The sequence below is a fragment of the Callithrix jacchus genome, chromosome 9 (assembly GCF_049354715.1).
Source record: "Callithrix jacchus isolate 240 chromosome 9, calJac240_pri, whole genome shotgun sequence".
In the NCBI taxonomy this organism is placed as follows: Eukaryota; Metazoa; Chordata; class Mammalia; order Primates; family Cebidae; genus Callithrix; species Callithrix jacchus.
Genome location: NC_133510.1, coordinates 14,931,117 through 14,946,643, shown reverse-complemented (window position 1 = coordinate 14,946,643; position 15,527 = coordinate 14,931,117). Strand labels below are relative to the sequence as shown.

General features: G+C 41.0%; 1 protein-coding gene across 7 annotated transcripts in view; it reads right to left on the bottom strand.

The window, feature by feature from the left end:
* ADIPOR2 (adiponectin receptor 2) overlaps positions 1–15,519 on the bottom strand; it is a 90,884-nt gene extending 75,365 nt beyond the window's left edge. For 3 of the 7 annotated variants that reach the window (XM_078338434.1, XM_035255439.3, XM_035255441.3), the window contains exon 1: positions 15,325–15,519. The gene's annotated coding sequence lies outside the window, so the exon portion shown is untranslated. Of the gene's footprint in view, positions 1–12,299; positions 12,439–15,324 lie in introns of all 7 variants that reach the window. The other 4 variants (XM_078338435.1, XM_054239185.2, XM_078338436.1 and 1 more) reach the window with 2 other exon arrangements.
* Positions 15,520–15,527: the final 8 nt, after the last annotated feature.

Below are 15,527 nucleotides of genomic sequence, written 5' to 3'. Positions count from 1 at the left end.
TTCCTAACACCATTTATTAAACAGGGCATCCTTTCCCCATTGCTTGTTTTTGTCAGGTTTGTCAAAGATTGGATGGTTGTAGATATGTTGTGTTGCCTCCGAGGCCTCTGTTCTGTTCCATTGGTCTCTATCTCTGTTTTGGTACCAGTACCATGCTGTTTTGATTATTGTAGTCTTGTAGTATAGCTTGAAGTCCGGTAGTGTGATGCCTCCTGCTGTGTTCTTTTTGCTTAGAATTGACTTGGCTATGCGAGTTCTCTTTTGGTTCCATAGGAAGTTTAAGGTGTTTTTTTCCAGTTCTCTGAAGAAGGTCATTGGTAGCTTGATGGGGATAGCGTTGAATCTGTAAATTACTTTGGGCAGTATGGCCATTTTCACAATATTGATTCTTCCTAACCATTCTTCATCTGTTTGTGTCCTCTCTTATTTTGTTGAGCAGTGGTTTGTAGTTCTCCTTGAAGAGGTCCTTTACGTTACCTGTTAGTTGTATTCCTATTTTATTCTCTTTGTAGCAATTGTGAATGACAGTTCGTTCTTGATTTGGCTCTCTTTCAGTCTGTTATTGGTGTATAGGAATGATTGTGATTTCTGCACATTGATTTTGTATCCTGAGACTTTGCTGAAGTTGCTTATCAGTTTCAGGAGATTTTCGGCTAAGACAACTGGGTCTTCTAGATATACAATCATGTCGTCTGCAAATAGAGACAATTTGGCTTCCTCCTTTCCTATTTGAATACCCTTTATTTCTTTTTCTTGCCTGATTGCTCTGTCTAGAACTTCCAGTACTATATTGAATAGGAGTGGTGAGAGAGGGCATCCCTGTCTAGTGCCTGATTTCAAAGGGAATGCTTCCAGTTTTTGCCCATTCAGTATGATATCGGCTGTTGGTCTGTTCAATCCAATTTCTTTTTTAAGTGAAAGAAAGTACAATCTAACTTCTATTTAAATAGTAAGAAAAATGACATTTCAGTGAGACCTACAAAATATACTCTGTATTTATCTACTCTTCTAGGTTCTATTTCTGGATCAAGTAATTCACCAACATATCACTCTGGTTACAGAGGTCACAAACTTGAACACATGAAGCAGCCTAGTGAGGGACAAAAAGACTATAATTGTTCTTAACAAGAAACCATGAGCTGGTATGAAAAAGTATAATTCAAAAATTCAAAACACTGAACTGTTAACAGTAGTATCATTACTGCGTATGCATTCAACAAAATTAAATTTGATCCCTGCTTCACAGGGATCACCCTTTTGGTGTGTGACCAACACACCAAAAAAAACCAAAACATTTCCAAGTAGAATCCAATATTTTAAAAAACTTTTAAATATAAAAATATCAAACTCCCAAATATAAAAAAAAACTTCTAAAACTTAAAAAAATGGGGAGGGGGCCATAGTGGCTCACATCTGTAATCCTAGCGATTTGGAAGGCTGAGGCAGAAGGATCACCTGAGGCCAGGAGTTTGTGACCACTCTGGGCAACATACTGAGATCCTGTCTCTACAAAATTAAATTATATTAAATCAACCAGGTGTGGAGGCAATTGCCTCTAGTCTTAGCTACTAGAGAGGCTGAGGTGGTAGGATCACTTCAGCCCTGTTTCAAAAGAAAAAAAAAAACAAACCACACTCCAAAGATTATTAAGATTCTCCCATTTATTAATTTAGGAGACGAGTCTTGCTCTGTCAGCCAGGCTGGAGTGCAATGTCTCAATCACGGCTCTCTGCGGCCTTGACCTCCCAGGCTCAAGCAATCCTCCCACTTCAGTCTCTAGCACACACTACCACACTTGGCTTATTTTTTTAATTTTTTTGTAAAGACAGGTCTCACTCTGTTGCCCAGGTTGTTCTCAAACTCTTGGGCTCAAGCAAACTTCCTACCTCACCCTCTCAAAGTACTGAGATTACAGCCATGAGTCATCATGCCTGGACAGATTTCTTTTAAATTATTTTTTATTTTTGTTTAAATGTGTATCGAAAAAAAATAAAGCAATGCAAACACACATACCACTCCAGTGAACTATTGTTAACATTCATTATATATTTTTTCAGACCTTTCTATATCCATATATAGACTGTATATACCATATACATTATGTGCCTGACAAAATTTTGTATCGTAAGATTATACTGTGTGTATTTTCTCTGCAATATACCTTTTTTTTTAACTAGTACACAGTAGGCATTTTCACATCACAATGTATAGCTCTAGCTTATTCTCTTAATGTCTACAAAACAATTCTGAAGTCTAAACACTATAATAAATTTTTAACATTTAGATTGTTTTAACTTTTTTCACTAGTCAAGCAGAGTTCCTAAGAGTTTTTAATAAACATTTAGAAGACAATTCACAGAAGGCTTACTTTTGAATACCTGTGTAGAAGTCACAGGAAAATGTCCCCTTTGCTCTCTAATGATTCACTGAAAACCCAACTCACAAAAGGGAGATCAACTGAAGAAATGGAGTAACAAATTTATCAATGTACATGAGGAGAACCAGAGTTCTTAAATTAAACACAAAGAAAATGGTAATATGTTTTACAATAATCGTTAAAAACACAAACCATATAAAAAGTTAAGAGATAAGCCAGGGCCGGGCGCAGTGGCTCACACCTGTAATCCCAGCACTTTGGGAGGCCGAGGTGGGTGGATCACGAGGTCAAGAGAACGATACCATCCTGGTCAACATTGTGAAATCCCGTCTCTACTAAAAATACAAAAAATTAGCTGGGCACGGTGGCACGTGTCTGTAATCCCAGCTACTCAGGAGGCTGAGGCAGGAGAATTGCCTGAACCCAGGAGGCGGAGGTTGTGGTGAGCCGAGATCGCGCCATAGCATCCAGCCTGGGCAACAAGAGCAAAACTCCGTCTCAAAAAAAAAAAAAAAAAGAAAGAAGTCAAACAGACTGAGAATATTAACTTAACAAACATAATCAGAGTATGTAATGAATTTAAAACTTTCTAAAATCAATTTAGAAAGACCATCCAAATGGCTGTGGAAGGAAAAGAACAGCCAATTCAAGAAACGAACACTTGAACAGTCATCTAACATTTGAAAACATACTCGACACCATAATCAAAAAATAAATTTAAAAACATGTTACCATTTCAAAATCATCTGATTTACAAACAAGTAAAAAAATCTCACAATGCCATGAATCGTAACAATCTGAATACAGCAAATTCTCATATTCCAGTGCTAATATGCAAAGTGACAGCAAATCTGACAATACCAACACAGCTAAAATAATTCCATAACCTCCAAAATCTTCAGCCTGCTAATTGCACTTCTGGGTAATTCACCACAAAGGGCTTCATTTCAAACTTAAAAACCACATATATATACACATAGAAATAAAAATTTCACAAAACATTTTGTCCTCATTATTTGCAATACAACCCAATACTTTTCTATCTAATTCCTAAATTGATTTCACAATTCATTAGGAAGTTACAACATGCAGTTTTTTTGTTTCTTCATTTGTTTTTTAAGATGAAGTTTCGCTCTTGTTGCCGAGACTGGAGTGCAACGGCGTGATCTCAGCTCACTGAAACCTCTACCTTCCAGGTTCAAGCGATTCTCCTGCCTCAACCTCCCGAGTAGCTGGGATTACAGGCACCTGCCACCACACCCAGCTAATTTTTGTATTTTTAGTAGAGATGGGGTTTCACCATGCTGGTCAGGCTTGTCTCAAACTCCTGACCTCAGGTGATCCACCCACCTCAGCCTCCCAAAGTACTGCTATTACAGGTACAAGCCACCACGTCCAACCACAATTTGAAGTTTTAAAAACTTGCCAAAGATCTTAAATGTAAACACAAGGATTCCTAATCAGGAAATGTTCAATGTAACATTGTTTTTAATACATGAAAACCTAGAAACAATCTAAATGCCTATCAACATAAGAATAAATAACTTTAATCTGGCTATATTCATATAATAGAATATAATTTTACAGCAGATAAAAGTAATGACTATTCATTAGGTGGGCCATATGAAACTGTCATTTTTGTAGGTCAAAAATGGTAATATATCAGCAGTTTCATATAAATCAAAAAAATTTCATGAAAGGTAAGTTATAGAATAGGCAGAATATATCATTTACATAAAATCTGAAAATATGCAAAGCAATACTACAATTTATGAACATATACCTATGTAGAAATTATATAAAACATGCATTAAAAGTGATCAGGCCAGAAGCAGTGGCTCACACCTGTAATCCCTGCATTTTTGGGAGGCCAAGGTGCGCAGACTGCTTGAGTACAGGAGACCAGCCTGGGCAACAGGCAAAACCCAATCTCTAAAAAAAATACAGTTATTAGCCAGGCACAGTGGTGTACACCAGTATTCCCAGCTACTTGGGAAGCTGAAGTGGGAAGACAGCTTGAGCAAAGGAGATGGGCTGCAGTGACCCACGATCATGTCACTGTACTCTAGGCTTGGTGACAGAGTAAGACCCTGTCTTGAAAAAAAAAAAAAAAAAAATCAACGCCATACTTAGGATAATAGTTAACTTCTTAGAAGAAAGTAAACTGAAATCCAAGCAGTTGCTTCAGCTGTATATATTTTTTTCCTTAAAAAAAAATGAGAAATATCAGAACATGCTAAGATGTGCTACAGCTATATGGTTTATATATGAATGTTAATTATATTGGTCTCTGTAGTCTCATGTATGTTTGAAATATTTTAAGGAAAAAAAAAACCTTTATTGACCAAATAAAACACACATTTGCAACCTAAATTGAAATCAACTCCCACGCAAAATACATTTCATTGGCTTGAAATCTTAATGCTTACCCCTTACCTTTGTTTTTAATGTAGGACCACTAACAACAACAACAAAACAGCTTTTATATAATGTCCAATTTAAACAGTTTCTTAAAATCTGTCAAGAGAGGATTTTACCCCTCAAAAACTGGTCTTGTTCTTTCTTCTAGTTTAGTGCTATATATTTTACCATATTTCCATTTTTACCCTCATTGCCAAGCAAATTCAAACCCAATTTTTATTCTTAGTCATTGAATTATGCTGCCACTTGGGAAAAGAATATATGCTTTGTCCTTTCCTTGATTACTTCTTTTTACACATATTTTATTACACTTCCAGATTGTTTATTTTAAGTTACCAGAAATCCTTTCTGGAAGAACTAGGATAAAATAAATTTCAAGAAAACAGTCAACCTTCTGTTCCATTCTGCAAAAGTTTTCATAATGTATCCCTCACCACATAGACTTCCTCCTTAACCAAAGCAATGGGTATATGGATACAACTAGGCACACTTGTTCACTAAACTAAAATTCAAAACATACAAGATTAAAATGAATATGCAACCAATAAAAAATAATTAGCTGATATACTAACAACAAACATCCAAAAGAAAGGCCAAAGTGTAATAAGCTAACTAATTTTGTCCCTTTAAAACCATACATTTTGCATGTTTTGTTTTCTATACATACATATTATGGAAATAAGAATATTCTTGGTCAGGCACAGTGACTCACGCCTATAATCCCAGCACTTTTTGGGAGGGTGAGACGGGTGGATCACGAGGTCAAGAGATAGAGAACATCCTGGTCAACATAGTGAAGCCCTGTCTCTACTAAAAATATAAAAATTAGCTGGGCACGGTGGCGCACGCCTGTAGTCTCAGCTACTCAGGAGGCTGAGGCAGGAGAACTGCTTGAACCCAGGAGGCGGAGGTTGCAATGAGCCGAGTTCACTCCATTGCACTCCAGCCTGGGTAACAAGAGCGAAACTCTCTCTCAAAAATACAAAAAAAAAAAGGAATATTCTTATATTCAATAAATCCAATAAGAATATGTAACACCATCAGTCAGTTATAAAGAAAATACCATTTTGTTGTAGTCTTCCATTAAAAAACTTAAAGTGTCCTTTCCTACAGGTATTTTTCCCATGCCTGAAGATAATCTGGCAATTCTCAGAATTCAGCTTCCCTTTTCCTTCTGTCTGGACACTTAAGATGTCTAATTAAGCCAATCTATAATATTAGCCAACATATATCCCCTTCTAACACATGATATACTCCAATCGAGAAAACTGAAAACCAGAAGTAATGTGAAACAAATCCCCTATTTAACAAATTCCTCAACTTCCAATTTCTAAATACCAAATGTACTTGTAAAATACGCTAATTATTTCCTAAAAGGGCCTAAGATATCAACTATTCCTATTTAATTCATTTTAGAAATGAGACAGACATACGCCAAAGTGACAATTTTATACTGCAGTTTTTCTTTTTTTTCCGAGATGGAGTTTTGCTCTTGTTGCCCAGGCTGGAGTGCAGTGGCACGATCAGAGCTCATCGCAACCTCCACCTCCTAGGTTCAAGCGATTCTCCTGCCTCAGCCTCCTGAGTAGCTGGGATTACAAGCATACACCATCACGCTCAGCTAATTTTTGTATTTTTAGTAGAGACAGGGTTTCTCCATGTTGGTTGGCTGGTCTTGAACTCTCGACCTCAGTTTATTCGCCCACCTTGGCCTCCCAAAGTGATGGGATTACAGGCGTGAGCAACCACTCCTGGCCTATACTGCAGTTTTTCAAGTTTATGTTTCACAGTTTGAAAAGATTATTTTTAACAAAATTAAAGCACTTCACTCAGCAGTAAGCCCAAAAGAACATGAACCAATTTAAGTTTTTAAAGGACTATTTACTCACCACCTGCTATATACCAGACCTGCCAGCAGACATGAAGAAAGTTATATGTTCCTTACCCTCAAGAAATATATCATCTATCAGACGTGCACCCAGATTCTTTTTGATCAGTGATAGCAAAACTGTATGCTTTCAAGAGCCAGTGAGAGAATGTAAATAGGTGGAGCAGCTCCACCTAAGGGAGTACCAGGAACAGAACGCATGCTCCACCGGAAGTAATCATAAATCAACCTCAGAAGAATGCTATTGAAACAAAACACATCTCCCAGTTAGATAGAATATACTGGAAATGTTTAACCTCCTATCAGATAAACGAAGATCTTTTTTTTTTTTGAGTTTGTAATGACATGGAGAAGCTAGACCCCATCGACATTTTGGGTGAGAGTTTACATTGCTGTGACCTTTCTGGATGGCAGTCTGATGATATACATCAAAATGAAAAACGTATTTTCTTCAACTATTACAAAATTACTAAAGGGGAATTAACTTGCAATAAATATAGATAAAGTGTATGGACAATTTACTATCTATTTATATAATCTAAATATCCAGCAATAAGAGCACTATTAAGTTACAGCATATCAATTTACTAATACACTAGAGAACTACTAAAAAGAACAGAGTAGATGTAGATATAAAGTAAGCCACAAATATTAATTTTAAAAACATACACACAGGGCCTGGCATGGTGGCTCATGCCTGTAATCCTAGCACTTTGAGAAGCCAAGGCAAGGAGAATCACTTGAGTGCAGGAGTGCAAGACCAGCCTGGGCAATACAGTGAAATCCTGTCTCTATTAAAAATGCAAAAATTGCCGGGCATGGTGACTCACGCCTGTAATCCCAGCACTTTGGGAGGCCGAGGTGGGTGGATCACGAGGTCAAGAGATTCAGACCATCCTGGCCAACATGGTGAAACCCTGTCTCTACTAAAAATACAAAAAATTAGCCGGGCATGGTGGCACATGCTTGTAATCCCAGCTACTCGGGTGGCTGAGGCAAGAGAATCGCTTAAACCCAGGAGGCAGAGGTTGCGGTGAGCCAAGATTGCACCATTGCACTCCAGCCTGGGCAACAAGAGCAAAAACTCCACCTCAAAAAAAAAAAAAAAAAAAAAAAATGCAAAAATTAGCCTGGCGTGGTGGTGTGCAACTGTAGTCCCAGCTATGTGGGAGTCTGAGGTGGGAGGACTCCTTGAGTTCAAGACTGTAGTGAGCTGAGACTGTGCCATGACACTCCAGCCTGGGTGAAAAAGCAAGACCCTGTTTCAGAAATAAAGTAAAATAAAATACACACACCCCAAACACACACACACAATCAGCCAAGACAGCACCACCTGCTGAGCTCCCAAGTGCTGTTTCTGGTCACATCCAGAAATACAACTCCTCAACACCGCTGAGATGCGTTTGCAAGGGTCAGTGGTATGGGAACTACTCACTGTGGATCCAGTCTACAGCCAACATGTCCTGCAGAAACTAGCTGCCCAGTAACAGCAGCTGTAGAATCTAATAAAGTAGATCCACTGGCTGACATTAAAGGGTTCCTACAGCAGTACTACATGCACTACAAATCACACGTGGAGGTTCTCGAATTAAAACCAAATAAACCCGGAAAAGAACTGGAAGAACTGGTGATATTTATGGCACAGATTGGTCACTGTTACCCAGAACGTTCCCCAAGAGCTAAAAGATCTACTTTCCTACAATTATACTGTCTTGAATCAAGATCATCTAATAACATTTTGCAAAGCTTTGATCTTCCTGAAAAATAAGTATCACATCAATCCATCAAGTTTGCTAGAACTCTTCTTTGAACTTCCAAATTGCCATAAGCTTGGGAGACTTTACATCCTCATGTTATGACTGATAGCAAGAATATTAACTGTGAATAAAGTGGATATAGTACTGCAGAATTTCATATACAGCATATTAAGAGATGGCAATGTAATTGCAGCCAAGATATCTTTGGATATGATGACTGAACTCCACAAGAAACATCTGGACTGTTGCCAAAACTGTCAATGTCATCACAACTGCATGTTTCAAGATACCAGTTGCTGCCTTGACATTCTTCCTAGGATAAGATGATAAAGAGAAACAAATAGGACAGACTCAAAATCTGAGGATAAAGTGACAAGAGGCCTACTAGTGTAGTGTGTCACTCGGAAGAGTGGCTCCAAACACAAAACATTGAAAAGGTTAGGAAAAGTGCCCAAGAAACAAAAGAAGAAAAAACTCAAGGTATGTAATTTTTAAGCTATTAGCCTTATTTATAATCCCCAAAGTTTTACCAAAACCCTCCTGAAGCACATAGCTAAGGAGAGGTTTGAAGTAACATGATGCTCATAAGTGTTATCTCCAGATTGGTAGGAATTTATAAGCCTTCTAACTTCTATGCCTTTGGGCAAAAGTTTCTGCTGTGGCACCACAGAGAAGTAACAGAAAATCATTCTGTTTGCTGAACACGCATTTCATGACCTGTTAGTCCCAGAGATCATTCAGTTACTGCTCATGACTGTGACCAACCATTATGGACAAGAACTTTGGGGAAGACATGACAATCCGAATCAATACTATAAAAGAGGTAATAGCTCAACCGGGCATGGTGGCTCATGCCTGTAATCCTAGCACTTTGGGAGGCCGAGGCGGGTGGATCACAAGGTCAGGAGTTCAAGACCAGCCTGGCCAAGATGGTGAAACCTCGTCTCCACTAAAAAAAGAAAATATGAAAATTAGCTGGGCGTGATGGCATGTTACTGTAGTCCCAGCTACTTGGGAGGCTGACAGATGGCGCCACTGCACTGCAGCCTGGGTGACAGAGTGAGACTCCATCTAAAAAAAAAAAAAAAAAAAAAAAGGAGATAATACTTAATGTCCCCTAGCCATGATAGAAGACCTTCCTTAAGACCTGTCCCAGTTGAAAACACACAAGGATAAGAATATGACGATGTCTATTACAACTGTGATTCAGTTCTTCCAAATCCTCACATGATACAGAATAAATTTCAGGGTAAGCTGACAGAGACCCCAATAAAATCAAGAGTGTAAGAATATGGCCAGGCACAATGGCTCCTGCCTGTTAAATCCAGCTATTCAAGAGGCTGAGGGAGAAGGACCGCTTGAGGCCAGAAGTTCAAGACCAGCCTGGACAACTTGGCAAAAACCCATTTCTACAAAAAAATACAAATGTTGGCCAGGCATAGTGGTGCATGCCTATAATCCCAACTACTTAGAAAGCTGAAGTGGGAGGATCACTTGAGCCCAGGAAGCAGAGGTTGCAGTGAGCTATACCACTATACTCCAGCCTGGGCAACAGAGTAAGACCCTGTCTAAAAAAATTAAAATAAAAAAGAAAGAAGAAAAAGAAAAGGATAAAAATGATAAAGATGGGCGGGGAAGCACCAGTCTCAGTGAGGAGGAGGGTGCTGCTGGTGAATCTGTTGATGAGTAGAAACTGCAAGAGATCTCCAAGAAGCTGAAAGGCACCTATGGAGGAGTGGAAAGCCAAAGCTAATGGATGACTTATAGAAAATCTACATAGCTCAACTAAGAAAAAAATTCAGAGCTGCCCCCACGGAAAGCTCAAGAGGAAATGTATTGAAATAGATAGTGATAAGGAGCAAGTAATTTTTTGAAGCATTGAGGATCTTCAGAAAAACCAAAGTCTGACAAAGAGACATGATTATGGCTGGACAAACCAAAAAGAATTCATGAGGAAGAAAACCAAAGTGAATCCATTTTCCAAATCCAGAGATAAAGAAAAAAAAGAATTTTGACGATTAGGTATAGCCAAAATGTCCAGTCAAAAAATAAGCATTCCTTTAGGAAAAAGCTGCTGTCACTATGCAATAAGGAAAGAAGGGAAGGAAAAGAAGGAAGAAAGGAAGAAAGGGAGGGAGGGAGGGAGGGAGGGAAGGAAGGAAGGAGGGAAAAGAAGGAAGGGAGGGAGGGAAAGAAGGAAGGAAGGGAGGGAGGGAGGGAGAAAAAGAAAAAAGAGAAAGAGAGAAAAAGTAATATTCAAGCCACTCTTCCATTCCCCCCCCAAAAAAAAAAAAATTTGTCATTAATCTGAAAATTAGTAAATCAAGAACGTTTACATTAAAAAGTCCAAAAGCACTGTAGCTTGAAAACCACCAAAAAGCACACTGCTCAATGACTGGTTTGGTCATTTTTTTTTGAGACGGAGTTTTGCTCTTGTTGCCCAGGCTGGAGGGCAGTGATGTGATCTCAGCTCACTCCAACCTCCGCCTCCCAGGTTCAAGCAATTCAAACGATTCTCCTGCCTCAGCCTAAGTAGCTGGGATTATACCGGCATGCGCTACTAAGCCCCACTATTTTTTCTGTATTTTTAGTAGAAACAGAGTTTCATCATATTGGCCAGGCTGGCCTCGAACTCCTGACCTCGGTGATCCACTTGCCTTGGCCTCCCAAAGTGCAGAGATTACAGGCATGCGCCACCACACCCAGCCAACTTTTTTTTTTTTTTTTTTTTTAAGAGACAAAGAGTCATGCTATGTGGCCCAGACTGGTCTCAAACTCCTGGCCTTAAGCAGTCCTCCCACCTCAACCTCCCAAGTAGCTGGGACTACAGGCACAAGTCACCATGGGGTTTGATCCCATTTTTTTAGAAAAACAACTCTCCGCCAAGTGCAATGGCTCATGCCTATAATCTCAACACTTTTGAGAGGCTAAGGCGGGAGGATCGCCTGAGCCTGGGAGGTCGAGGCTGCAGAGCCATGATGGCACCAGTGCACTCCAGCCTCAACTACAGAGTGAAATCCTAAAAAAAAAAAAAACTGCAACACAGCCCTATGTAAACTACGTCTGTGGATTCGACCATGCCTGGATCCAAAAAAATTTTTTTAATATTGCATCTGCATTTGGAATGTACAAACTTTTTTCCCTGTCTTTATTCTATAAACATACAGTATAACAACTCTTTACATAGTATTTACATTGCATTAGGTATTATAAGTAAACTAGAAATAATATAAAGTATTTGGAGGAGATGCACAGGTAATATGCAATTTTATATCAGAGATTTGAGCATCTGTGGATCTCGGTATCCATGAAAGGTCCTGGAAACAATCCCTACAGACACCAAGGGATGACTGTATATCTCTGGACTGTCTAAACTTTCTACACTGAGCAATAATGTAAGGAGAGGCTCTATAGCATATTGTTAAGAATTTGGGTTCTCAAATCAGACTGAATGAATTCAAATCCTAGCTCCACCATCTATCTGCTAGCTGATAAACTTCAATAGTTACTTATTTTTTCTGCTTGCCTTAGTTTCCTCACCTGTATAACAGAAATCACAGTATGTACTCACAGAGCTGCCACAGCAATTAAATGATTTAATACATGTAAAGTAGTGGAAAATTGTCTAGTACATAGCTAAGTGTTCAATAAATGTTAACTATCAGCATCTTCATTACCAAGCATTTCATTATTCCTGAATTTTCTTTTTAAATCTTGACTGGTAAGACAAATCAGGAACACCTGGTTCATAAGCCCCTTTCTAGAAAGACTGCAAATGCAGCAAATACAATCCGAGTCACAGCACCAAAAAAAAAAAAAAAGAAAAAAGAAAAACCAAATACAAATAATGACATACCTTTTTAAAAAGCAGATCACACGGCCAAGCCGTTGCTCATAGCTGTAATCCCAGCACTTTGGGAGGCCAAAAGTGGGTGAATCACCTGAGGTCAGGAGTTTGAGACCAGCTTGGACAACATGGTGAAATTCCGTCTCTACTAAAAATAAAAAAATTAAAAAAAAAGAAGAAGAAGAAAAAAATTAGCCAGGCATGGTGGCGAGTGCCTGTAATCCCAGCTACTCAGGAGGCTGAGTCAGGAGAATCGTTTGAACCCTAGGAGGTGCAGGTTGCAGTGAGCTGAGATCACCCCACTGCACTCCAGCCTAAGCAACAAGAGCGAAACTCTGCACTCCCCACCAAAAAAAAAAGAAGCAATTACAAATCAACACTTAACAAGTTGAGTTCAGAGTTCATTTATATGAAAAATAATCACCAACAGGTTCTATACAGATAATCACACAAAAACAATCCCTGACTGGTGTACTTGCAGATAATTTTTACTTTCTCCTTTACAACTTAGGGACTCATTTTAGTTTTCAACATTGCCTATGTATCATTTTTAATAAAGCTAGGCAAACTTTTTCTATTAAGGGCCACACTGTAAATAAATATTTAGGTATTACAGGCCATATGGGTCTCTGGCACAACTAATCAACTCTGCTGCTGTACCACAAAAGAAACCACAGACAATACCTAAACGACTACATATAGCTATGTTCTAACAAAAACTACTTTTTTATTTTGAGATGGAGTTTCCCTCTTGTTGCCTAGGCTGGAGGATAACCGCACAATCTCTGCTCACTGCAACCTCCACCTCCGGGGTTCAAACCATTCTGCCTCAGCCTCCAGGGTAGCTGAGATTACAGGCATGTGCCACCACACCCGGCTAATTTTCATAGTTTTAATAAAGATGGGCTTTCACTATGCTGGCCAGGCTGGTCTCAAATTCCTGACCTCAAGTTATATGCCCACCTCAGCCTCCCAAAGTGATGGGATTACCTGCATGTGCCACCGTGCCAGGCCTAATAACATCTTTATTTACAAAAAGAGACAACTGGCAGGACTTGGCCTGCAGGCCGTAAAATTTGTCAATCCATGAAAAAAAGAATAAAATTATTTTCATTTTGGGAAACGAAATGTGATGTATACTAAAAAAAAAATTAAAAAGTGCAACAGCTATACTGATATTATTGATAGTAAACCCCATTCATTTATAAATTCATACAAGGAGCCTAACAGATATGAAAAAAAAAAAAACAACTCTTAAAAGGCTCTGGAAAACCTACTTTCATTTCTAGTGCCAAATAAAAAGGAAATCTGCGAACCAGACCAAAGTCTAGATAGGAACGTACACTGGTGGGCAGTTACAATCAGAAGTTAAAAGAAATATGCCTCTCACATTTAACTTGCAATTTTTCCAAATTTCATAATTCACCAACAAGCAGCTGCCGCATGTGTGGAAATCTTTACTGAATTTTGGTTACAGATCATCACAATCAGCACGCTGACAACAAATTTATAAGAACAGATGAAAACATTCAGGAATTACCTGAGTCGTTTAAGGAGACACAAGAGTGGCCTTTGATAAGAAGACACTTCAAACATTAGAACTGACGAGATTTATAATCTCCCCGCAAAAAATAAAGCTATGGGTAGAAGGAATTTTTAACATTTCCTTTGGAAAAGTTTTGTGATCCGATAACTTCAAATGTTATGACAGATTTCTTGGCATGTAAAGAGATTCCCTTGGTGAGAGGAAGGGGTGGTTAAAAAGTCTGCTTTTGGAACGTAAATGGGGACAATAACCAAGTCGCAGAAACCCAGAGTCAAAATATTTAAAGACCATCCTACTAAAAAAAAAAAGAAATAAAAAAAGTCAACGAAGTCACTGTACCCCATAAAATCCCAATTAGGCATTTAGACCTATCTACCAAAATTCACTTTTGGACCATTTTACGAAGTTGTCAGAATTCCAGAGGCAAACTTTTAAATCAAGGTCAAGAAGCCAGGAGAAAAAGAGTATCAGTTTCCAATCCAAAATCTCTCCGAGCACCCTAAACACTGATTTATAACCCTGTTATCAGTAATTTTAAAAGAAACGAACACTGACAGAGCGGGGCTTGCGAGAAAAGGACTCAAGGTACCAAGCAAGCTGCCTGACACGCCACCTGAGAAAGGTGAGGGAACTCTCCCCACCCGTCACTGAAAGTAGTGCTTAGAGAGCCCATCCCAAGCCTCCACCCAAGAAATTCCTATAAGAGACAGAACAGACGGAGACGAAGAGGGGCGGGCAGATCCTCTCCGCGGACAGTGAGCCGGAGCAACTGCACCCGAAGGTGAGCAGAGCTGAGGGCGGCGGGCTCCGACCCTTCACCAATACAGGCGTGACGAGGTGGGCGGTGGGCGCCGGGCTCCTCTGACGGCAGTCGCAAAGAGGGCGGCTCCAGGTCCCCCACGGCCGCCCGTCGAACCACTGCACCCCGCGCACCCCGCGCCGGGCGGCACGTCCGACTTAGGGATCGAGTTGCGGGCCGGGCCGAACGCGCGCTCTCCGGCCCGCGCCGGGGGACACTCGCCCCCTCAGCCCTCACCTCCTTCCGACCCCAGGATCTCCCTCGGTGCCCAGGAAACGGCGCCCACACTCCAGAGACCCTCACCTGGAGCCCGTCGCCGCCTCGCCGCGCGTCTCGAATTTCTCGGGAACCACGGCTGAACAGAAGGGGGAGGAGGGGGGAACGGAGGAGGGAGGGGACCCATCCCGGTGTAGCCGCCGCCGCTGCCTCCGCCGCGATGCGGCTTCTGGAATCGCGCTCGCCCCGCCGCGGCGGCGGGCGGTGGGCGCCGGGCGCCGGGCTCCTCTGACTGCGGTCGCAAGGAGGGCGGCTCCAGGCCCCCCACGGCCGCCCGTCGCGTTGCCGGCAAGCCGAACGCGCGCTCTCCGGCCCGCGCCGGGGACACTCGCCCCCACAGCCCTCACCTCCCCCCGACCCCAGACTCTCCCTCTGCGCCCAGGAAACGGCGCCCACACTCCAGAGACCCTCACCTGGAGCCCGTCGCCGCCTCACCCCGAGTCTTGGACTTCTCAGGAACCACGGCTGAGGGGAAGGGGGAGGAGGGGGAACGGAGGAGGGAGGGGGCCCAGACCGGTGTAGCCGCCGCCGCTGCCTCCGTCGCGATGCCGCTTCTGGAATAGCGCTCGCCCCGCCGCGACCGCGGCCGCCGCCGCCGCCGCCGCCGCGTCTCCCC